The 26,864-nt window shown below is 37.6% G+C and overlaps 1 pseudogene across 1 annotated transcript; it reads left to right on the forward strand.

Moving 5' to 3' along the window:
- Positions 1-24,084: 24,084 nt before the first annotated feature.
- On the forward strand, positions 24,085-24,599 carry LOC308273992 (tropomyosin alpha-4 chain-like; annotated as a pseudogene). Its single transcript has one exon. The product of its transcript is annotated as a tropomyosin alpha-4 chain-like (transcript).
- Positions 24,600-26,864: the final 2,265 nt, after the last annotated feature.

A 26,864-nucleotide genomic window follows, 5' to 3' on the forward strand; every position in this document is an offset into this window, starting at 1 on the left:
ATTTTTATATTTGTATTTATCTCTGAGAATTAAATAATGATTTCTAGTATTAATAGATTAATACTAGAGGAGAGGAAGAAAACAAAAAAAAATAGGGGAAAAAAGAGAACAGAATGTTTTTAAGTAGGTTTCAGTGAATCTTCACAAATGTGTGATCTAGAAGAAGGGTTAGGTAATAATATTAAAGTTCTCTTTAAAATAAATAAACAGAGCATGTCTCATAGGTTATGAAATTCAACCAAATTCATAAGAAAATAATAATTATAAGTGAGAACAAACATATAATAAAGAGGTCCAACAAAGCCATGTGATTATTACTTGAAGAATATTATATAAGACTAATAATAAAAAGAGACCTAAATACAAAATATAAAGAATTAATAGGGAGACATTACAACAGATGCTACAGATACATAATATTAGTGAAAGGATATTATAAACTTTCTGTCAAATATATGACAATCAAAATGAGATAAATAAATTCTTGGAAAAATATAGCTTAAATAGAAAAATGGTTATGCTTATGAATCCTATTAGTAGTAACTAAACTAAATTATTAAAATCTTACAATGGCCGAGCGTGGTGGTACACGCTTGTAATCCTCACACTTGGGAGGTGGAGACAGGAGGATCACGCAGGTTCGAAGCCAGCCGCGCTGGCTTAAGAGACCCTGTTTCCAAATTAAAAAGTATAAAATATGTCAGGAAGTGTAGCCCAGTGGTAGAAGGGCTTCCAGGAACCCCAGTACCACACACAAAAAAAATCTTACAATGAAGAAAATGATGTATCCATATGGCTTCACCAATCACTCATGCCTAACACATAAAGAAAAAAATCTCTAATATTACACAAATCTTTAACATTATGACCAAATTGTTTTTTTTCTGAGTGCAAAATTAGTAACACTAAAAAAGCAAAATAATTTAACATAAGTAAATAAATCAGAAAAGTTATGTTTTCAGAGAGGCTGACAAATCAATTTATAACATTCAATGTGTATTAAAAATAAAACTCTTACCAAAATAAGACAAAGGAAACATAGTCTTATAATTTCCTATAAAACTACAACAATTTATAATGAAATGTTCCTTTCAAATTGAGAATGATATATGTATCCTATTACTATGCTATCAGTGAAGTTAAAGAATATGTACGTACATACATAATACTAAAGTATTCAACAATAAAACTTTCCTCAGTTATATTATTTGTACAAATAAAAGCCAAAATTATATAAAAATAAAATATTAGATTAATAAGAAACCAGCAAGTTTTGACTGTAATATTAATGTATACAAAAGTCAATTTTAACACACTCATAATAAACAACTAGGCGAATACAACTAAAATAGGAAAATAATAATTATAAAAGCATTAATGAACACTAAGTAACTTGAAATAATCCTGGCATAAAATATGCAAAATGTTAGGGGAAAACTATAAAAGTTTATTAAGTGATGTGAAAGAAGTCAAAACATGTACCAGTTGTATTGACTAAAAGATTTGACGGAATAATAATATAAATTTCTTTCAGATATTTAGTGCCATCTTCTATAAGGCCATTAGAATGATATGTTTGACAATCTCTGAAAACATCAAGGCAAAACTAATTCTATTATATAGATCAAAAAAATCAAAATTCTGGTTAATTTAAGGAGTAAAGAAATGTGCTACCTGGGGGAGTTCTAGGAAGCTAAAATGATGCGATTTTTGACAAGCATTTTTTAAGGTGTTTGCTTTTCATTAATTTAAACTGAATGTTTATCTTTCACGCACATTTCTTTCTGTTATATTTGAGTTTGTTTAAGAAAAGAGCATTTACTCTAAACTATTTGAGAAAAACTGTGTCATTATTTAAACATTGTCAAAATAGAAAAAACAAATAATAACCATTACACAGACTATTTCACTGGTCACTGGGCATCCTCTCTTCATCTCAGTTGGACAAAATTCCAGTAACCTATTAACTGGTAACTTTTAGGCACATAAATAATAACTAAGCCTGGGAAGATTCTCCTAAAAATAATTGATTATACCAATTTTACCCTTCATCTTTAGACTATGTCTGTTTGTAAGATCCATGCTTTCATGGGTGGTTTCAGAAGGTTTAGAATGAGTAAACATTAAGTCACTTTTTATTGGGTGCATTGTAATTTTATATCATATTGGGGTACAGAGTGTTAGAAAAACTTATACACACAGATATTAATCGTGAATGAATCTTTTTCCTTTGTACCTAGGTTCTCTGATGTACTTTTGTTTATTGTTTTTTCCTCATGAAAACATAAACTTTGTATTTAGCTTGTTTCCCACTGTATCAATAGCACTTGGAACAAATTCCTGGAACACCTGAACAGTCAATACACATAATTGAAAGAATAAACGAATAAATAAATAAGATTTAATTGTATTTATAGAGCATTTGTTTTGAGACAAATGTTATATACTACAGGTGTGTTTTATTTGTTTTTCTTCAAAGAAATTCTAACTTTTGCCTTAAGAGAAACATTTCAGTTGGTTTATACTCTAGATGGATATTAGCCCTATTAGCAAAAGGTATACAGATAGGTTTATAGAAAAGTGAAAGCAAATTAGAGAAGTCTGTGTATATGATAGCTAAAGATCCCTTGAACAGTGTTATAGTCTGAATATGTATTCCCTCCCCAAATTCTTATGTTGAAATTCTAACCCCCCAATTATAATATTTAAAGGACTGGGCTTCAGGAGACAATTAGGTCATGAAGAAAGAGAGCTCATGAATGAAACTAAGATCCTTATGAAGGAGACCCCAGAGAGTCGTCCGGCCCCTTCTCCATTGTGTGAGGATGTAGGGAGATGACAGTATGCAACCCCGAAGAGAAACTTCACCAGAACCCAACCATGTTGACACTCAACACTGAAGATTTCACTCTTGCAGCCTCCAGAACTGTGAAAAATAAATTAATATCACTTACAAGCTACCCAATATTCTAAAATAATACTTTATTATAGCAGCCCACACTACTAAGATAGGCAGTGAAATTTACAAATATCTTTAGGTGTCTATAGATTTCCTCGAGGTATTTTGAGATCATGAAAGGCAGTAACAGCACAAGGTACTGTTCTTTGAATTTTGAAGGCAGCCAAGAAGGACTCGATCCTGATCCTACACGATACCCCTAGAAACAAGAAAATGTCCAATCAGAAATATATTTGAAAACATTGTACAGCTCCTTGGAGATGCCATTCTAATCTAAAGTATGATTAAGCATTAATTACTTGGTCCTGGGAACATACCTACTGATTTGCAATGTCTTTAAAGAAGCTTCTACTTACATTCCTTCTTTTTTTAAATTTAATCCATGAGACATTTAGAATAACCTTTAAGTCTCTCTTCAGCTACAGTGTTCTGAAGTTGGTATTCATACTCAGAAGAGTTATTTGTTCTTTTTGGCAGCTGAATGACCTGCAAACATTAGAATTCCTTCTGCTGCAACTTCTCCCTGTGTTGCTTTGATTTTATGTTAAGAGGACAAAAATAAAATGACTATAATCCTTTCGGGTGTTATTTGATTCCCCCCACCATTTTCTCATCTGCATTGGAAAGATGGAGAATACTAAATGGCTTGAATAGCTTATTGATTTTTTTCTCACTATTAAAAGCTGAAGACATAGTTTCTAAATATTGCCTTGAAGAAAAACTACCTTCAAGAGGAGATATTATTAGAAAGTGTGATGTGCAAGTGAGCATTTAGCCAAAATAAAGCACAGTTCTCTGAATCTTTGTCTGCACAATCGTTTTATTCAGATTTTAATAAAGAGTGGGACCCCAGCTTTTCTACATACACTGATAAAGTAAGTAAATACTGTCTCCAGGGGGAGTGATAAACATTTGACTTTAAGTATTTGCAATTCTACAAATCTCTTCCTAGGTTATTGAATCGTTCTAGTTTAAGTCTTAATATAACAAAATCTTCTCTCCTCCTTCTCTCACTTAAAAGTTCTTTCCATGTTTGGCGTGATTTATTGTTTTCACATAGGATCCCCCCAATACATCCTTTTACCTTGAAATGTCTTCCAATAACATTTTGAAAGAGTGCGGTTATCAAAATTAGTATCAGAAAGATTAGTTCTTTCTTACTATATTTTTAATGTCATGATGGGAATTGATATGGTATACTGATAGGAAAGGAGGAGAGTTTGTTAGTCACTCAAACACCTATAACTCTAATATGTAAAAGTGGTCAGTAACATGAAAATATTCTCAGCAATAGTGTTCATCATGAAAATGCAAATCAAACCACAACAAGATACCACATCACACCCACTTTGATGATTACATTTAAGAATTCAGAGAACAAATGGTGGTGAGGATATAAAGAAACTAGACCCTTCAGGCATGGCTGGCAAGAATGTAAAATGGTACAGGGAGCTGGAAAAAGCTGCGACTATTCTACAGTTTGATAAGTGCATAGGTTTTATCCGCTTCTACGATAATATAACACAGTTTTATCATTTCCAAATTTTCCTCCAACTGTTCTGTGGTCAGCATCTTCTTAAATATCCAACTTCTAGCAACTTCTGCTCTACAATTTTATCATAGTTTTGTCTTTTCTAGAATAGCACACAAACAAACTTGTACAGTATGTGAACTTTTGCTTCTTTCACCAAACAATACGAATTTGAGATTCAATAATAGTGTTTTTGCTTGAGTTAACATTTGTTCCTTTAACAGCTAATATTCCATTGTGGAGATGCTCCACAGTGCCTTAATCTGTTCCAGTTATTGTAAATTATAGCTTATCATTTATATTGAGAGAGAAAGGTGTGTGTGTGTGTGTGTGTGTGTGTGTGTGTGTGTGTGTGTGTGTGTGAACATGTCATTTTTCTCCTGGGTAGAAAACTGAGTGCAAAAATTCTGGATAATATGATAAATGTATGTTTAGCTTTCTTTAAAAAGCTCCCATTTTTTTCCCTTAGAGTCTGTGCATTTCATATTCCCATCAGTGATATGTGGAATTTCCCATGGTTTCACATTCTCATCGGTGCTTGGCATTGCATTTTTTTCTCTTCTTTTTAACGATTCTAATAGTGTGTATATTATTGTGATTTTAATTCACATTTTTCTGAAAGTTAAACATTTTTTATACATTTAATTGCCATACATTTGTGTCCTTCAATGAAGTGGTCTATTCAGGTATATTATTTGTAAGTGGTATTTGCTACCCTTTTGTTAAATTTTGACACTTTTTAAATATTCTAGGCTCAACTTCATTGTTGGAAATATGATATGTATGTACAAATTCATGTGTTTCATTTGTGTAAATACCTAAAAGTGGAGTGGCTGGATTTCATGGTAAGTGTTTGGATAACTTTTTAAGAGACTGTAAAACATGACTAAATAGAATTTATGTCAGGAATGAAAGGCTGGATTATTCAAAAGTCAATTACTATAATTTACCAGATGAAAACACACAAAAACTAAAAGAGAAAAATTGAATTATTTCAGTAGATACATTAATGGAATTTGATTTGTTAACATATTTTATGATAAAAACTAACAACAAAATAGAAATATAAGAGTATTTCTTTGACCAGATGAAGGCCACTATAAAAAAAAAAAAACATAGCTAGTATTATGCATTAAGGTGAAACACTGAATATTTTTTCTCTAAGATTGGGAACAAGACAGAGACACTGACTCTCACGACTTCTGTTGAATGTTGTACAGGAGGTTCTAAACAGTGCAAAAAGGTAAGAAAATAAGTAAAAGGTATATTAAAAAGAAAGAAGCAAGCCAGACATGGTGGTGCATGCTTGTAATCCCAGCATTTGGGAGGCTGAGACAGGAGAATTGAGGTTTGCTGACAACTTCAGCTACTTAGTAAGTCCCTTTGCAAATCAGTGAGATCCTGTTTCAAAATAAAGAATAAAATATAGGGCTGAGGGGGTGCCGCTCAAAAGTAGAATGCCCCGGGTTCCATCCTCAATACCAAAAAAGCTTTTACAGAAGACATTTATGTAGAAAATTTGACAAAATCTACAAAACAGCCAAGAGAATAGAAAGTGAGTTTATCCATGTTGCAAAATACAACATCAATAATAAAAAATAGATAGTATTTTTACACACTCGGAACAATCAGTCAGAAATTGAGATTAAAATAATACCTTTCACCAAAAGGTAAAATAGTCATAAAATGAACAAAAGATATGAAATATTTGAACATTAAAATAAAATCATTGCTGAGTAAATTAAATAAGACCTAAATATTTATTTAGATATAGCATGTTCATGCCTAAAAATACTAAATACTCATGGATTTTCTAAATTAATAAACAATTCAATTAAAATCTCAGCAGAATCTCTGAAAAATTTGACAAGTGGACTATGAAATTCAGATAAAAATATAAAAGGCAGAATAGTCAAAGAAATGATGAGAAAGAAGAAATGGTCTTATTTTATAGACTCATAAAGTTAGATTTTAATAAGTATAATATGGGCAATAAAGTAGTCGAAGAAAAAATAAACAATAGAATTTAGAAACATATATTAAAAAAGATACTAATAAGTTAATAAACAATAGTCTTCTCAATAAAATTTGATAGAATAAATGGGTAGACACAAGAATTCTTATCTATCACAGTAAAATTTGAACTTAATAAGAATTATGAATCTGCATTTATAAATGTAGCACTTAAAACTATAAATTTTGGGGAGGAATTAGTACTGACCTTGCATTAGGAAAAATTTTAAGATATGAATTAAAATAAATTACAATCCATAAAATCAAAGGGATAATTTAAACTTTATAAAATTTAAAAACGGACTCTTTTCAAAAATTGTTAAAATATGAAAGCCAAACTCTTCTCTACAATATTGTATCATAGTTTTGATAGTGGTAATCTTTCTTTTGTTCCCAATTCTTGGACAAAAGCATTCAGTCTTTATTAGAATGCACAGTGGTATTTTCTATAGTTTTTATTCTTGTTGTTGCTAATGTTTTTTGTTTGTTTTTCTTTGGGGGGAGATTTTTTATTAGAATAAAAAAGATTTTAAAAATATTTTTATTTTGCTGAGCATTTTATCAGGAATTATGTTGGATTTCAGCAAAGATTATTTTTCCATTATAGTAATTATATGCCCATACTTTTATTAGTTTGTTATTACATTCAATTATATGAACAGATTTTTGAATTGCAACCAATCTTGTATTCCTATGATAAACTATATCATAATTTATTATACTCTTGTACATTTGAGGAGCTGAATTACCGTAATTTTGTTCAGAATATTTTAATCTATTTTCCCAAGTGATATTAATTTTTCTTGTAGTAAATTTAATAGTTGTTTTATAGGGAAATACAAGTTTCATAAAGGAAGTTGAAAAGTATTTCTTTCTTTTCGTTTTTTAGAACTGATAAACAATTAGTATCATATTTTTCTTAATTGTTGGCCTCAAACCTTCCTTAAATATGAATTGGTAGAATTCACAAATGAAATCATCTGGAATTAGAAATATTTTTGTGGGAAGATTTTAATTACAAATTCAATTTCTATATTATTATGGGCTAGTAAGGCAATTTATTTTTCGTAGACAAGATTTGCTTATGGCATTAAAGAATTTTCAACTTCAAATTGATTGGCTCAAAGCACATCCCTTATTACCCTTTTCATACCTGTAAAATCTGTAGTGATGTCACCTCTCTCCTTCTAGATGTTGTTAATTTATGACTTCTCTCCTATTTCCTAATCAGTCTGACTAGAGATTTATCAGTTTTATTGAACTCAAAGAGCATACTTTGGGCTTTATTGATTTTTCCCAACTGTTTTTACTGTTTTCTACTTCATTAACTCATGTTTTGACCTTTATTATTTCCTGTTCCTATTTTCTGCTTACTTTCAGCTTCTCTGTATACTTTTGTGAAGATGGGAGCTGAAGGTATTGATTTTAGATTTTTCTTCTGTTCTAATGTAGGCTTTTATTGCTGATTTTTTTGCTTCTTCCCACGCCTGGTAATTTTTAATTGGATACCAGCCACTGTAAATATTACCTTGTTGACTGTTGGATCTTTTTGAACATTCATAAATGTTTTTGAGCTCTGTTCTGGAACACCATTAAGGAACTTACAGACACTGGTCCTTTCAGTGCTTACATCAAAAACTTGTACAGCAGAAACAAGATGTTCTTCTTTGCAGAGCTAATTCTTTACTACTGAGAGAAGACCTTTCTTAGGACTCTTCCCAATGACCTGCGAGTTCTTCCAGTCCTGCTGGTGGGAAAAGGTTCTAATTCTGGCCAGGTGTGATCTTCAGGTACTGGCTCCTTTAGCGGTTTCCAAGAGTTCTCCTCCAGGGTTGGGTAGCTTCTTCACAAACATGCATGAAAACCCCCTAAAGGGAATCTTCTGCAGCTCTTTAGAGTTCTCTTTGCAGATTTCTATCCACCAGCGTTTTCTATGCGAACCTTTGCTTGTCCCCTTGTATTTTTAGTTTTGTCTTTTCAATTTGGAGTCAACAGGTCCTGCATCACGTTTTCCTACTTGCTTCCCAGCCTGGAAACTCTCTGAAAGTAGAAAGCTGGGAAATTGTAGACCTTACCTTGTATTTGTGCATCACTCAGGAATCATTGAACTTTCTGCCTAAAATCCAGTACCTTAAAATCATTCTAAAGTTTTGGTGCATGCTTGTAATCCCAGTATTTGGGAGGCAGATACATTAGGATTGCAGGTTCACAGCCAGCCTCAGCTATTTAGTGAGGCCCTATGCAACTTAGTGAGACCCTATTCCAAAATAAAGAATAAAAAATAGGGCTGGAGTGTAGCTCAGAGGTAAAATGCCCTTGGGTTCAATACCCAGTAAAAAAAAAATAATAATAATTGTACAATATAGTTTGCCTGTCTTTTTAATTATTCCAAGTGAATTGCTAAATAACACTTTCTGATCCTATATCATAACTGGAGACAGGAAATTTAAAGCAGAGTTTCTTTCTATCCATAAAAATTTTTTAAATCAATCTTATCTTGGATATTAGCAACTCCATCCTGCCTTGCTGCCTGTATATGTTTATAGCATTTTCCTTGCTCTTCCTGGCTTTTGTAATTAGTCCAACATTACTAGAAGCAGAATTTCTACTATGCAGTGAATTTTCCATCTTTTTAATACATTGTACCATCTGTTGAATATTTGATGTGGTCTGTAACATCATTGATCTTTCTTGCCTTAGTTGGAACAAACAATTCAACAGACATTCCTTTAGTGAAAATTGTGTATAAAGCAATATATGGAGCAATGTGAGAAAATACAAATGAAAATTTGGTTCCTATTCACAGATTTTTAAGAGCTAATTCAAAAATATTATAATAAATTGGGGCAGAAATATGAATATAATAACACTGTTTATCTAAAAATGTTAAAGGCCACTTAAGTGTACAAGGATAAAATATTTGTAAAAATACTTCCACTTAAGTTATTTGGGGAGACATTTGCTATTTGCAAGTATTAATAAAGCTATTAATATATCACATTATTACCCAAGCTTGAATTTCTTATAACAAAATCAGACTTGTAAAATGCAATTATTTTTATAAAATATAGCCTTAATTTTTTTCTACTAATTATTTCTACAACCTAAATATGCTGAGTGCCTTCAGTGTTCCAAGTCCTCAGGTAGTAAGGATCAAACAAACTAAGGATAAGACAAAATAAAACACAAAAACCTGGAATAAGTGAATCCCTAATCATATTCAGTCATCAGTACTAAAAGTGAGATTTTAAACAGAAAAAAATTAGTTGTTCTAACTTTATTCAATTAGATTAATATATATTAACAGTCATCAAAGTGATGAATTTGTGAGCTCACAAAATGCGTGCACATGTGCATCTACGCAGGCCGGCACTTGAATGTTGAAGTGAAACAGGTGAGTGAGGACACACAAATGAAGTCAGGCAAGAAGCTGGCTCTTGAAGCTTTTAACGTCATGTCAGATACTGAAGTAAATACCTAGGAAAGTTCAGGAGCATTGAGTTCGGTTTGTTTTCACAAATAATGTTGATTATTCCTTAAGATCGTGTGAAAACAAAAACAAACTTGCTATGACTCTTAAGAAATCATCTGTTGGCTAGAGACCCTTGAGAACTGAAGACTCTGTAGACAACGCCTGCACCACCCAGGTAGGAACTCTCCTGGACTTAAGGACAGCCAGCGGCTGGTCAGTTATGAACTTCTAGGTCATCTAACCGTTTACCACGGAGTGTGCATATCAAAGATCACGGAGAATTAAACACATTGAAGCTCTGAGGCTCTGATGGTCTAAATCAAGACACAGTATTATTTTATTTCTCTGAACAAATAATTATAAAATTATTCAGATCTAAGAATATGGTTGGCAGAGGACTTTAAATTTTTTTTACTAAGTCAGATTAAGAAAGGCCAAATATTCAGATCAAAACTGTTTGCTCAATGTTTTCCAATAAAATTATTATAAATCTTTATATTTTTATTCATATTCATCCCAAACCTCTCTACATAGAGTTTACCTGGCAATTATTAAAGTTGAAGAAAATGGTAAACTCTTTCAAAATCATTTTAGGTAGCAGAATTATTATAGCAGTGTTGTTTGTTTGTTTGTTTGTTTGTTTTGGTACTGGGAATTGAGCTCAGGGGTATTTTACCTCTGAGCTACACCTCAACCCTATTTTTACTCTTTATTTTGAAACATGATGTCACTAAGATGCAGAGAGCCTCACTAAGTAGCGCAGGCTGGCCAGGAACCTGTGATCCTTCTGCCTCAGCCTCCTAAGTACTGGGATTACAAGCTTGTGCCACCACACCCAGCTTGAGAACAATGATTTCTTCTTTTTTTAGTCCAAGTAATTTTACTTGAAGGAAATATAAAAATGATAAGGGAGGGAAGATCTGATGAAATAGAATTCAGTATGTATATGAAACATTTCTGTGTGTACCTGGCACATCATTCAGTACATAGTAAGTACTTATTTAGTGTTAGAATGGTGTTTTTTTTTCGGGGGTTGCGGTTCTGGGGATGGAACACAGGGGCATTTGACCTCCGAGCCACACCCCCCGCCCTATTTTTATTTTTTATTTTGAAACCGGGTTTCACTAGGTTGCAGAGGGCCTCACTAAGTAGCTGAGGCTGTCCATGAACCGCGATCGTCAGGTCTCAGCCTCCCGAATGCTGGGATTACAAGCGTGCGCCACCATGCCTGGTGTAGAATGGTGTTATTTTAAAAGGAGGATTAAGATGCTAGGCTCTGGTGCACTCTCTAATTCTAGTATTTTGGAGGCTGAGACAAAAGATGATAGATTCATGGAGAGCCTCAGAAAGTAGTGAGAGTCTCATCAACCTAGTAAGACTCTATTTCAAAATAAAAATAAAATAGGTTGATAGGCTAGGAGTATAACTCAGAGGTAAATTGCTTCTGGGTTTAATCCCCAGGTCTAGCTTGGCGTTGGTGGCGCACGCTTGTCATCCCCGCGCTTGGGAGGCGGAGACAGGAGGATCGCGCAGGTTCGAAGCCAGCCACGCTGGCTTGGAGACCCTGTTTCCAAAAATAAAAAAATAGGTCTGGGAGTGTAGCCCGGATATAGAAGGGCTTCCAGGAACCCCAGTACCACCAAAATAATAATAATAATAATAATAATAATAATAATAATAATAATAATAATAATCCCCAGGACTGCAAAACAAAGAATATTACTCAGTTATGGACTTTAATTTCAGTTTGTACATTCTATTCTATTCAAGGAATATAAGGCCCTTCTATTCAAGGAATACAAGGTCCTTAATAGCTATGATTGTGTAATAAATATTACTTTTATGTTACACTCACATCCCATCCTTCTAGTTTGCCTTTGAACTTTAGAAAAAAAATATTATATATATATATATATATATATATATATATATATATATATATATAGTCACATTTACCTAATCCTAACTGGTTCAAGGATTTCCCTACATACAGAAAATAGCAATATCTCTTGACATCTATATATGTATATATAACTATATATCTATTTGACTATATGTCTATGTATATGTGGAAGCATGTGAGTACATGTATAGAGATCTTGGTTCACTCTATCCATTGTGAAGCCAGATAAAGTGTGACAATAAATTCATAACGCTCAGGCATTCACTTAAACAAATTCCTCATTCTATAAACATTTCTGCAGCCTTCAAACATAAGCAAGGAAAGATGAACTGTTCATATCATCTCTCCAGATGTTTTGTGTTTTGAGACTGCATGTAACAGCTGGGCCAGAGATCTCTGAATCCTGGGAAATGAGGAAGTCTGTAGCTCAGCTTGAACAGAGAGAAAATTCTTTGGCTCAGAGGTGGAAGCAGGTAGATCTATTTTCTACAATTTTTACTCATAGGACAAAATTCTTCATCTAATGGTAGCTTCAAAGGTTTAATTTTCACAATTATTCTGTACTGAAATGCATTTTACAAAATCAAAGCACATTTTTAAAAATTAAAGCAAGTGTTTAAATATCTGATGCTATCTTTTTTATCTCTTGGACTAAATGTGGTTAGAAATATATAGGTACTAAAACCATTAAAAGTAATTCTTGGTTTCTGAGACCTAAATCTAGTTACTGCTATTAGTAGGCATCACTAAAAGTAGCCTAAGAGTCTATAAGAAATCCAAATAAACCACTTATTAATTGAATAGAAACATCTATTAATATTTTTATTAATAGGAGTTTTGGCTTCAGGAGAAGCTGGATTATTCTCTTGGGAAGGGATTTATCATTTAAAGTTCTTGGAACAGTGGTTTAAGTTCTTCTACCCCCAACTCTCAGATAACCAAAGATTATCATTAAATTGCCCTTCATATTAAAATTATGAATAATTTAATTTGTTGTATATGGAGAGACATCTGGGGAAGGATTCCGAAAAGCTGGGTGTTTTGGTGGAGAAAGAATGAAAGATAGGGGGAAAAAAAAAAAACTCCATTGCCTATTTGGTAGCTGAAGGACTGTAAGCATTATTTTCTTAATTTGACAACACATCAAAATCTCTGGGGAGCATGATAAGAATTCAAGTTCTTCAATGGCATCCCAACCACTCTACCAAAGTCTCAAGACATGAAGATTTTTAATACGCATATTTAATAGATTACACGGATAATTACTATGCATGCAAAAGCTTGAGAACCACAGGAATAGGAAAGACAGATGTCAGGTTGGCTTTGAAGAAAACAATAAGGTTCACCAATATAATGTGAATATATCTTCTGTAACGACAACTCTTACTCATGAAATGCTAGGTAGAAAGAAGTTTTTGTGGAAACCTGTGAGATACTTGAGTTCTGCTGATTAACTTGTACAAAGCAATTAGCCTGTGTGGTTGGAAGATAATTGCCATCTAAATTACAGTAAAAAAAAAAAAAATTGGCTGGTGTTTTATTTAAGGAAAGTTTTCTCTAATAGGAATTTATTATTTTGGTAGGAAGTAGAGTCAAGTGAAGATAATCTAATTTTTATTTGTTGATTGAAGATCTTGTACTTTCTCAAAGTCATAATGGTGATCATCATTTTAAATTTATTAGAGATGAGAATAGTAGATGTAACTAAATAGGAAACTTGGCTAAATGCGTATTGGTATCTACAGTACTTGCAGAAAGCAAATGGTCTCAGGATGGTAATGATAGATACTAAAAGTACTGAGTGAATTGGAATCTGAACTTTCACAACCACAGAGGGTATGAAAGGGGCTGATATGAATCAAGATATCCAAGCCCCAACGTGTTCAAGTCACGAAACTAAACTGAAGAAAAGAGAATGAGAGCAAGGAGGGCCATGGCACATGAACTCTGAGCCCACTTCTACCCTAATTTTACGCCTACAAATGTTGAATAATAAAAGAAAAGGGCAGTATAATAATAACAGTAACAACTACTACTAAATCTCTAAAGCCTTCTACCTCGAAGAAAACCATTGCAAGCTTTGGGAAATATATTTTCAGTCTTTGTGCACACATATTCAACATTTTTTATTATTATTTACAAAAATAGGATGATTCTTAGTCTGTAATAAGTTACTGATATTAAATCATTTTAGCCTACAAAAGCTACAATTTCATTTGGTTCAGCTATACAAACTTTCTTCAATCTGTTTACTTTTTTTTTTTAAGATGGTATCATGGTAATTCTCATGCAGCTTTCCATTATGTGCAGAAAAAGAACATTTATTAACCAATCCCTTTTATTGGATATTTGATTTTCATTTTTCTCCTATTGCTAATAGTGTTTCCATAAATATCTTATAGCTAAATCTACCCCATATACTCCCAGCTCCCTACACTAAGGTGTATATTCTTATATCTAGAATTCTTGGGTAAGAAGACATACATTACAAATACCTTTTGGGCCTATTTCTTAAATGATCTGAGATATTATTTATTTTCATTGGTGATATTTACATACAAAACAGGCTTTTTTACTCACTACTTATACAATTTTTTGGAAAAATCTTTAAATGTGTGTGTGTGAGAGAAAGAGAAAGAGAGCAAGAGAGTGAGAGAGGAAGGGAGGGAGGGAGAGAGAGAAAGAGAGAAAGAGAGAGAAAACAAAGCTTTAGGACCCAAATTAACTTACGTCATTATCTTGGTTCCATTGGTTCTGAAGTATTAACACTCAGATATTTAGAGGCCATGTATACAGTGTGCGCTAGCCAGATAAAACCTTCTTCCATTCTTCATGTGAAGCCCTTGGGTGAAAACAAGTACAGAGTGAGAAGGATTGAAACAAGTTTCTGGCTCTTTTTCCGCCCTGGGCCTGTAGGAACTTTGTCTATAATTGCCTTTTTATTTTCCAGCATCTCCGTTTGCATCGCCCATCACAGGCATCAACTAAGTCTGGAAGGATCTCTCCTCACCTGCCCTTGACTGTTGAGTCAGAAAGCAAAGATAATAAAACTTGCAACATCTCCTTGCATCATCCTTCAACCTTCGAAGCCAGGCTTCATGCTGAAGGACTGTGGCATTATAAAATACTGTTATTGACTACGTTGAAAATAATAATTGAGTAACAATAGCTGTAGCTCAGTCAAGGAGACTGTAGTGACAATTTTATAACTGATGAGGACTTAAGGTAAATACTTAACCCAGTGTCTTCTTCCAGAATCTTGCATGGAGAGATTGGATCCGATTCTTCACTACTGGCAGCAAATAAAGATTGGATCTGTATGGGGAGCAGGAGCCTACTCCCCTACTCCAGCTACCCTCTTCTGTCTTCTTCCTAACTACTTTGCCCTTCACTTTTGCTGCCTGTGCCTCCCGATGTTTCCCCTGGGCATTCTGGGAACTGTGAGACCAGAATCACAGCGTGTTCACCCCTCTCCATGAAGCCCATCCATGGTCTGAACCTCTGAGGCCCCCAATGAAAAGATGGAGAAAACAATAAAAATTACCACTTAAAAGAAAATCAATCACAATACTTTGTCAATTTTTATCAAAAGTAGAATCCATAGGAGTAGCCTATGTGATGTGTTCCCCAATTAGGAAATAAACTCTAGGAGTGTCCAAGGCCCAAGGCCCTTCTACCTCTGAGTTATACCCCCAGCCTTATTTTTTATTCTTTATTTTGAATCAAGGCTCCACTAAGTTGCTAAGGGCCTCACTAAGTAGCTGAGGTTGGCCAAGAACCTGCTATTCTCCAGTCTCAGCCTCCTAAGTACTGGGATTACAAGCGTGTGCCATCATGCCTGGCTAACAAAGGAGGGAATTCAAGTAACAGGGAATAGCAAAAGGGGGATACAGATGCTCACTCTGGGCACATTTCTTGATGGGGTTAATGAGAAGGAGGCTGCCATCAGAGAAAATGTAAGTGCCCAACTGGGCTACAGGTAGTACAAATTACATTACAGACAGAAGGAGGAGGTGCCTGCTATTGAAAAGCCAAACCAATGTGGGTGTGGAAATTCTGCAAGCATTGCAGAGCATCAGAACCCCTAAAGCGATCTGACAGGAGGAGGCCATAATTCTATCTTCATTTTATGTGCTTGTAAAGGAAATGTCGAGATAAAAGTAGCTTTCATGCAAAAACACAAAGAATCTGTGTTTCTAGAGTCTGGGTAATGTTTTGTTAAATTCTGAGTCGTTTTGTGTCAAGACAGAGAAGTACCATGAGATTAATCACTAAAAGTGGAGCTTGGGGGAGGAGCACCAAACTAGAGCGCGAAGCTGACTGGTGTTTAGCAAAGGGTAACAGGAGCCAAGAGGATTTATGAGCATTTCCAAATTCCTGAAATTGACACTCTGCTTAGAAGTTTCTTGGGTTTATCTTGCTTCTCAATATTGCAATTATTAAAAAGAAAAGGCCACATGAAGGTTATTTTGACTGTCACCCAAACAATTAACTGTCCTAATTCCAGTTAGTTTATAGCTTGCAACTTGTTCAGAGAAAATGCCTTCTACCATCAGTGGCTGTTACTCAACAAAAGCCTGATTAATGAAAGGAGAGCCGTGGCGTTGGCTGAGAGGGAAAGTTGTTCTACAATTAGGGCACAAATGATCTTTCATTTTCTGGCTGCAGTTTATTTACTTTGGCCTTATTTAGAATAACTTGGTATAAGACAAGATTTATGAAACTTGGACAACACCTCCAAAGCATTCACAAGTGCCACGGACAATATGGAACCTCTCAGTACAGTCAGCACAGAAACAAACCACACATTTCCACCACGCAAAGAGTTGGGTTAAAACTTCCCAGCAAAAGCAGACTTTGCTCATATCAGCCCCTTTTTAAGCCATCTTCTGTCACTGCTGATAGTAGCAAAGATTACTGTTTATCCTGGGTGGTATTGATTGTATCGCCTCAGACAGTGACTCTGTTTATACATACCCACATATGGATGTGTGGATATAGATCTATCTATAGAAAAGACACATGGATATATACCTGTGAATATATACATAATAAATAAAATAAAGTCAGCAAGTAGAAACTTTGGTCACACCAGGTCCTAGAAGCACATAAGTAATCAGACTTTGCCTTTTAAAACTAAATTTAATTGGTTTTCAAACAAAATCAGAGAGTAACTATTGTCTGAAAGAAGACACATTTGTACAATATGTCATTTATAAGCTGGGCGTGGTGGCGCACGCTTGTAATCCCAGCATTCGGGAGACTGAGACCTGAGGATCATGGTTCGCGGACAGCCTCAGCTACTTAGTGAGGCCCTCTGCAACTCAGTGAGACCCGGTTTAAAAATAAAGAATAAAAAATAGGGCAGTGGGTGTAGCTCCCAGTTGAATGCCCCTGGGTTCCATCCTCAAACCCGCAAACAAAACAACAACAACAACAAAAAAAAAAACCAATATATCATTTATTGTTTAAATTTGGTGTTTCTTCTAAGCTATTTTTCCTAAGCATTTAAATTCTTGAATTTCTTACTGTTTTAGAGATGACCTAATTTTTAATTAATGGAAGCATGCAGTCTCTATTACTGTGCACATGTGTACTGGTTGTTTGAAAACATAAACCATGTTTTTTTCATTATATATCATTTTCATAGTTTTCAGTGTAAGCATCTTTAAGGAGTAAGTGGAATGATAGTTAAATACAGTAGTGCCACTTTCCACTTTAACTGATTCTATATTTTATTTAAAAGTAATTAATAGATCCCCTTCATTGTATCAATTATTCATTTCAATCATGTGTAAGTTTGCTGTTTTTATTTTGCATAAATATATTTTATTGCAACATCTTGTTTTCATTCCTACCAATCAATACACATCTTAAAAAGTTATTTTGAATATAGCCATGGTTCATTTGAAGTAAACATAATTACCCATTTAAGAGTAATATAAAGCTGGGCATGGTGGTGCACACTTGTAATCCCAGCATTCAGGAGGCTGAGACCGGAGGAACGGTTTGTGGACAGCCTCAGCTATTTAGTGAGGCCCTGTGCAACTCAGTGAGACCCTGTTTCAAAAATAAAAGGCTAAAAAATAGGGCTGGAAGTGTAGCTCGGAGATAAAATGACCTTGGGTTCCATCCTCAGACCCACACACAAAAAAAGAGTAATATGCCAGTTTTTTAAATATCAAAGATTTTAAACCCAGATTATAACTCAATTTGAACTTTCCATGCCAAATAAAAAAAATTCAGAAAGTTGTTTAAATGAGTTTCCACTCTCTAATTACTTAATATTATCTGTCCAGATTGAATGGAGAAGTTTTTTTTTTTTTAATTCACAAGCCAAATCATGTGTAGGATGAAATGCTAAGCTCAAGTTTTTTTTTTTTTTTTTGTGTGTGTGTGTGTGTGCATCTGGGGATGGAACCCAGGGGCATTTGACCTCTGAGCTATACCCCCTGCCCTATTTTTTATTCTTTCTTTTGAAACTGGGTCTCACTGAGTTCAAAAGGGCCTTACTAAGTAGCTGAGGCTGTCCGTGAACCGCGATCCTCCGGTCTCAACCTCCCAAATGCTGGGATTACAAGCGTGCGCCACCACGCCCAGTTTAAGCTCAAATTTTAAACAGTCTTGTGAACAATCCCAATGTTTACCCTGTATATAAAATAGTAAATAATCACTGACAATATAGTCTATATTTAATATTTTTCTTCTTTCAAAGCCTAGTTCAATTTATACATATGTATCTATTTGAAGGTTACCTAAGGGCAGAGAATAAATATTTACTTAACACTTATTTTGTCCAGAAGTTATTCAGAAAGTCACATACTACCTCTCTCACTAAATCCTTACAATAGTTCAGTAAGGTTCTTCTCAAGTTCTTTTCACAGATGATAAAAATCAAGCATCTAGAAAGTGACATAACCCGAATTAAAATAATTAAGAAAGAAAAATCAATCATCCTTATAACCTTGGATTGTAAACATCCTAAAAGTTGAGTACCACAGATCTCTACAATGACAAAAAGCAATCACAAGCATTTTCTGTTAAGGAGAATGTTTTTCACCCCCCCACTTGTTTATTTCCTGACCTTTGCTTTTTAACGCTTTTTGTGAAGTTTGCAAGCTCATGAGAAGCTGAAATCATGTGATCCAATAACAGGTTGATCAGACTAGTCTCTCAAAAATTTTAAAGCTGCTATGTGTCTGAGACATAACATGCTCCAATGGAAACAAGAGCCACACAGGACAGGATGACTCCCTTCTTCCTACAGGGCCTCACCTGGGGACCACGGATGCAGGAGGCAGAGGGGGAGTGGGGAGAACCAGCATGAAGCGCCTCCAGAAGACCAGGCCCCTTCTGAGATCCCACCCACTGTCCCCACTAGCTCCTTGGACTGTCTACTGGTCCTCCCAAGCTCATCTTCTTTGGTGGTGGAGAGCAGCTTCACATGATGTTTAGGGGTGAGGTTTCTGGAGCCAGACTGCTTAAATCTCAATCCCATTTGCTTATTTATTGTCTGTCTAACACCACCAGGCCAACCCTTTATTGAGGGTGTCAGTGTCCTCATCTATGAAATAGCTATGAAGTAATCAGAAGAAGCAATGTGTACACAATCCAAAGAATGGAATATGTCATACCAAAATATTATTAATAACCAGAACTGACTATTGTTATTTAAAAGCCTTACCACTGCCAGTAACAAAGAAGCAAAGTGCATTTGCCTCTTTTTCTCTAGTAAGTTAATCTTTGAAGAAAAGAAAAATAAAAGACACAAAACAGAAAACTCTCCCTCCCTCTCTACACCCTGTACTTGAAGAATGTTATTCTTACTTAGCCAAAGCTCCTGCTTCTTAGAGAAAAGGGAGACCAGTTAGACTAGCTTAGGACCTAGTTTAGCAACTGCATCCATGTACGTATCCTTTAATTCTAACATGAGTGTGAAGGTCAAAAAGTGCTGTTAATATATACCACCTTGACGAAGTCAGATCATAGATCTTTCTAAAAGCTAAGTAAGATTCTGAGAAATAAGGGAAGCTGTGTTGTGACAAAATCATTCTTGCAGAGCCTCAAAAGAAGATAACACAATCAAAAAAATCACAACACAGCAATTAATAAAAATCAGAGCATATATATCCATTTAAATATGAATTTATATATATATATACACATATATGGATATGAGGAGAATCTATGACAATCTTAACCTAGATCTTTAGGATGGGATTAAAATATTACTCATGCAGGGTCCGGGTCAGAGGACTCTGGGCACCGGGCAGGGTCGCACGGAGCATGCCAGACACCCAGAGAAACCAGACCCAGGTCGCAAGCCCCTGGGCCCCGGGAAGGGGTCAGGCAGGTCATGCCGGATCCCCTGAAAAACCGGGGCCCAGGGTTGGGCCCTGGGCAGGGTTGCACGGAGCATGCCAGACCCCCTGAGAAACCAGAGCCTGGGTCACAAGGCCCTGGGCCCCGGGCAGGGGTCAGGCGGGGCACACCAGATCCCTGGAAGGGCCGGGACCTGGGTCTCAGGACTCTGGGCCCTTAGCGGGGTTGCACGGGGCACGCCAGACCCCCGGAGAAACCAGGACCCGGGTCACAAGGCCCTGGGCCCCAGGCAGGGGTCAGGAGGGTCACACCGGACTCCCAGAAGAGATGGGGCCTGGGTCACAGGACTCTGGGCCCCGGAAGGAGTCGTATGGCGCATGCCAGACCCCAGGGGAAACCGGGTCCCGGGTCGCAGGACCCTGGGCTCCGGGCGGGGTGGCACAGAGCACGCCAGACCCACGGAAGAACCGGGGCCCAGGCCTCAGGACACTGGGTCCCAGGTGGGGGTCGCGCGGGGCATGCAGGACCCCCGGAAGAACCGGGGCCTGGACCGCAGTGTTACTTAGTGCCTGATCCCACAACCTCCTCAAACCACACATACTGTCTTTTCTTATAAAAAAAAAAAAGAAAGAAAGAAAGAAAGAAAGAAAGAAAGAAAGAAAGAAAGAGAAAAAAGAAAAGAAAAATATCGGAGAGGGGTCAAGAAGTTCGTGGCAGATGCCAGGATACTAGAGATGCAGACAAAACTTACCAATGAACTGGAACTTTTGGAAAAATTCCCCGCAAAGGAGGACTGCTTCTTCTCTACATTCTTAAGAATTCTGGACATCACCTGTAAGGAGAGAGTTTATCGGAGACCTAGGAGGAAGGCGGTGTTGGAAGCAGTCGCCGCAAAGATGGTGAGGACTTGTTTTCAGGAGAGGCAGAAATTTGATCCTACCAACCTTATTTTTTGGAGAAATTACACCAAACGTCAAATGGTACTGTCGCACATGCTTAGGAACACTGGACAAGATTCAGAGTGGAAAAAGAGCTTGGGAAATATTTGAAATGGTGGAGGCAGTGGCAATGACAGTGGCCAGTACTCAGGGGAGGCAGAGATCAGATGCATTACACCTGGAATTTTTGAAGTAATAACCCCAGAGGCAGAACGCTACCACCACGCAACCTGGAGAACGTGGGACAACCTGCTGGGTGACGAGGGTGCTCAGATTGGAGCCTGCCAAGGGGTGAGGCTGGCAACGGGGACAGCAAAGCTGGGATTGGAGCCTGCCGTGAGGCAGGGCCGGTTCTGGGGCCAGCGAGACCAGGATCGGAGTCTGCTGTGAGGAAAGGCTGCTACTGAGGCCTCTGAGGCCAGGATCAGAGCCTGCCAAGGGGTTAGGCCAGTGCCCGGGCCAGCGAGGCTGGTATCAGAGCCTGCCATGAGGCAAGGCCGGAAATGGGGCCTCTAAGCCCAGGATTGGAGCCTGCTGAAGGGTTAGGCCGGTACCAGGGTCAGCAAGGTCGGGATCAGAGCCTGCCATGAGGTAAGGCTGGTTCTGGAGCCTCCGAGGCTGGAATCAGAGACTGCCAAGGGGTAAGGCCGATGCCAGGGCCACTGAGGCCAGGATTGGAGCCAGCCATGAGGCTAGGCCGGTGCTGGGGCCTCTGAGGCTGGGATTGGAGCCTGCAGAGGGATAGGCCCGTGTTGGGGCCAGCGGCCGGCATCAGAGCCTGCTTTGAGGCAAGGCCGCTACTGAGGCCTCCATGGCCGGGATTGGGGCCTGCCGAGGGGTTAGTCTGGTGCCGGGGCCAGCGAGGCCCGGATTGGAGTATGCCCTGAGGCAAGGCCGGTGCTGGGGCCCTTGAGGCCTGGATAGGAGCCTGCCGAGAGGTAAGGCCAGTGCCGGGGCCAGCAAGGCCAAGATTGGAGCCTACCGTGAGGCATGGCCGCTACTAAGGCCTCCGAGGCCGGGATCAGAGCCTGCTGAGAGAGTAGGCCGGTGCCGGGGCCAGCGAGTCCAGGATCGGAGCCTGCCATGAGGCAAGGTCGGTGTTGGGGCCTCCATGGCCAGGATCTCAGCCTGCCAAGGGATTAGGCCAGTGCCGGGGTCAGCAAGGTTGGGATCAGAGCCTGCTGTGAGGCAAGGCTGGTGCTGGGGCCTCCGAGGCCGGGATCAGAGCCTTATGAGGGGTAGGCAAGTGCCAGGGCCAGCAGCCGGCATCGGAGCCTGCCTTGAGGCAAGGCTACTACTGAGGCCTCTGAGGCCAGGATCAGAGCCTGCAGAGGGGTTAGGCCGGTGCCAGGGTTATGGAGGCTGGGATGGAGCTTGCCTTGAGGCAAGGCCAGTTCTGGGGCCACCGAGGCCAGGATCGGAGCCAACTGAGGGGTTAGGCCGGTGCAGGGGCCAGGAAGACCAGAATCGGGGCCTCTCATGAGGCAAGGCCGGTGCTGGAGCCAGCGAGGTCTGGATCAGTCTACCAGGTAGCCAGGCCACTACTGGGGCTGTCAAGAGTGGGATCGGTACTTGCAATGTGCCATGCACAGAGAAATATCACAGAAAATAAAACCAGATGTTTCCCCTAATCAGCAATAAAGAGGAGGAAAGGGGTAACAGGAAGAGGTCGCGTTATAGAAAGGGCCCTATAGCGAAGCAATTAAGGTGACCAATCAGAGGGCACGGGATAGGGGAGGATGGAACCTCTTTAAAACACAGGAGGTATGTAAACAAATGTATCAAAGTTAATCACCAAACAAACATGGTATCAAGAGACGGGGAGGGAATGGGATGGGGAGTGGATGAGGGCTAATTGGATGATGTGTGCTTGTATATCCTCTCAAGTCTGGTATTCCAATGTGATGTATGATTACAATGCACCAATAAAATTTTTTTTAAAAAATAAAAAAAATATTACTCTTGTTGGTATTTTTTGTATTATTACTCAAAAAGCAAACCTCAGCAACTTAGCAAGGCCTTCTTCAACTTAGTAAGACCCTGTTTCAAAATGAAAAATAAAATAAGGATGAAGGTGTAGCTCAGAGGTAGAATGCACCTGGGTTCAATGAAAGAAAGAAAGAAAGAAAGAAAGAAAGAAAGAAAGAAAGAAAGAAAGAAAGAGGAAAGGAGAGAGAGAAAGAGAGAGAGGGGGGGGGGGAAGAAAGAAGGAAGGAAGGAGGAAAGCACAGAAAATGAAAGGAAAGAGAAAATGAAAAGATGTAAGAATTTGGTTTTAAAAATACCCAGATGTCAATGTGCTGGTTCAATCAGGTGAGCCCTGGAGACCTGGCCCCTCCACCAGAGGTGCAATACCATTCTAGTCTAGTGGGTACCATCATCATCAATGTGACTTTTACAGAGGAGGCTTGAGTGAGTTATCATTATAAAGCTTTTGGAATGAAAAGCACCACATTAGTACTTATTGTGCTTTGCATTTTTTATGATTGAAATCTTTTACAAGACAGGAGCAGATCCTAAAGATATTAGAAGAGTGGTTTATAAATAGGAAGTAGCTACAGTTGCAATTCATTGGTTTCTGAAATGCTGTAATTGCTCCATGCATATTTTCATCACAGAAATGTTAATTGAAACATCCACTAAATAACAGAAAAATGGCAGGACTATAAATAACAATGCTACTTAAGGAGTGCGGAGTTCTATTTTTAGAATACTTGGAGGTATGGGTTTTGTTTTCTTCCTATAAGAAGGAAACAAATAAATATATAATGTTATTATATATTTATATAAATTAATATCTATCATATATATACACAAATAAATATATAATAAAAAATTTATCTCTCAGAATAGGGTTCCTTGGCTTCTGGTTCATCACTTCAAGTGTTGCTAAGCCAACCCTCCCCATCTCTGCCTTTCATTCAATACGTCCATCCTCCACTCAACATGGCTGCCATTTTGTGTTTCTTCCTGTCTAGGACCAGGCCAGGAGCCTACATGCATAAAGCTATTTGGGATGAAGGTATAGAAAACCGGGCCCTGAAGGATGAGAAGATGGAGATCCAGGAGATGCAGCTCAAGGAGGCCAAGCACATGGCGGAGGAGGTGGCTCGGAAGCTGGTCATCCTGCAGGGTGAGCTGGAGAGGGCCGAGGAGCACGCTGAGCTGAATTGTGGCGACGTGGAAGAGGAGCTCAAGAATGTCACCAACAATCTGAAGTCGCTGGAGGGGCTGCCTCAGAAAAGTATTCTGAAAAGGAGGATAAATACGGAGAGGAAATTAAACTTCTGTCAGACAAACTGAAAGAGGCAGAGACTTGTGCTGACTTTGCGTAGAGAAAGGTTGCAAAATTGGAAAAGATGATCGAAGACCTGGAAGAAAAACTTGCCCAGGCTAAAGACGAGAACATGGGCTTACACCAGACACTGGATCAGGTGCTAAATGAACTTAACTCTATATAACCAGAAGCAGTGGTCTTCCTCTGCAGACATTCCAGCGGTCTGTGTCTTTGTCTTCTGTAAGTAGTTCTTTTTGTTATTGCATCTTCACTTTGCTGGAATTGTCAAGCAAATTATGAATACCTGACCAATATTCTGTATCAGAGAAGCTTTGAGCACTAGTTAAATCTCTTTCCTTTCCCTCCCCCTTTTTTCTCTAAAAGGCACCAGCTTCTGCCAGCTCTATTTTTTAGCCTTCAGTTGCATTTATTCCTAAACTAGGCAGGGTATTTCATCTAGAGCATACTCTCTTAAAGACTGAAGCTTTCAGATCCTGGGAGAAGAGTCAACCCCACTTCTGAGAACACAGACTCCAGTATCTAGTTCAGGGTTGATTTAAAATGCTGGAGAGTGTGACCTCGTCAGGTCACTGTGGACCAAATTACAGGAGCCTGAGGCTATCACAAGAAAATGGGTGGAGATTTCCACTCAGAGTCCCCCAGTGGGGCTGTAGTGGGAAGCCAAAAATCACAGATAGATAATCCTAATCCCTCCAGTTTTTCTACACACACCAGTATACGGTACAAATATCTCAGAGCATTGGCACGAGGTGTAAGCACGAGGATGCTTGGGAGGTACTCACGATATTAACCCAGATATCTTTGAATGATCTGCTCTTCTATACAAGTCTTTTATTCCAATACTATTGACTGCTGAGCAAGTGCCATAGTCTAGTAATGGCCCAGGCTTATCTGCTGCAAGGTCACACACCGCAGGGATATGGTAGATTTCAGAACTGTTGGGGCCAGCCATATCAAAGAGACTGTTGGCCACCGAAATCCCATGTTTCTTTTTTTCTATTAACGTACTGGTTAGAAGTGGTCTTTGTGACATCCAAGGAGAGATAGGAAAAGTAACTGGCCTGATTTCATCTCCATACTTCAGGGAATAGCAAATTGAAGTTTACTTCTTCGAGATTTTTAATTCCTTCTTTGGGACCAAGTTATTTAAAGACCAAGAAACTCCTGAGTAAACCGGATATAGCAAGTATTTTGTATGCAGGGTTTGTTCTTGCTTTGTTGAAGTTTTCCTTTCTCAGTTAACATCTCAGCGGAAACATTCCACTTTCCCCAGAAGCATGGGGGCCAACTCAAGTCTGCAATCCTGACTCTAAAAGTCACCCTGCTTTTAACTTGTCCAACCCCCTGCCTCTCACTCCTATTTATTAAGCATCACACTACCCAGTAATACTATCCAGTAATGGTGCAATTGAAAAAAACCATACTTTTCCTTATTCTTGGAACTGTATCATATGTAATAGTATCACTTTCTTTTACATTTTGGTCAAATAAATTTTTACATAAATGACAAAAAAGATAATGTTTCTATATTAACTCCATACATTTGAAAGAGGCCAGGAGGCTTCTACCCATAATGGCTTAATTTTTCATTCTGATAATAATTGGCTGCCAATTTAAATGAATAGGAGCAAACACAGACATGAGTGTTCTATCCCATGATCATGAAGGAGGTCCAGCTTAGGAGACCTGGGCAGGCGGGCAGGTTCTACCCCTTTCCAACATGTCCCATGGAGGCAAAGCTGGGGCCCCAGGGAGAGGACCAGATGGTAAGGGAGGTCTCGGGAAAGCGACCCTGCTGTCCTGCACTTAATGCATAATTGGCCAGAGGTTTGATTTAGGATTAGGAAGTATTAGACCATGTGACTTTTTTCCCTCCTCAATCACAGCTTTCTTCAGCTTTAAATGGCTCTCTGAAAAATTCAGATTTTACTTATGAAAATCTATTTTGGATTAGAACAAATTAAAATGTTTACCAATATAATATTAATAAAACTCAACAAATATTTAATCACTTTATGTATCCATAAAAAAATTCAAATCTATTTTTCTCTCCTTGCCTCCCTCTCCCTTCTACTATTTTATGCATAAAAAGTAAATAATTTGATTATTCACTTGTTTGTATAGATTTTATGCTTGACAACTTAAAAATGTTTCTTTTTAAATGCCAGGAAAAATCTTGATACATTTAAGTGAAAATAGGGTCATGCAAGTTTGTGCCAACAAGCTACTCGGGCTTTATGTACTTATTGATTTATCTACCTAATGAGACTAAATATCAGCAAAATGTTTTTTATTCTTTAAAAGAGTGATCACTTTCTGGAAGGAAAACTTAGTGAATTTAAATGCAAATTTGCTATTTTGTAAATGCAATGGATTTACAATAAATCAACATTATTATCTACTCTTTTCTTTTCCTCCCTTTTTTTTG

This window comes from Muscardinus avellanarius, assembly GCF_963383645.1.
Source record: "Muscardinus avellanarius genome assembly, chromosome: 15".
Lineage (NCBI taxonomy): Eukaryota > Metazoa > Chordata > Mammalia > Rodentia > Gliridae > Muscardinus > Muscardinus avellanarius.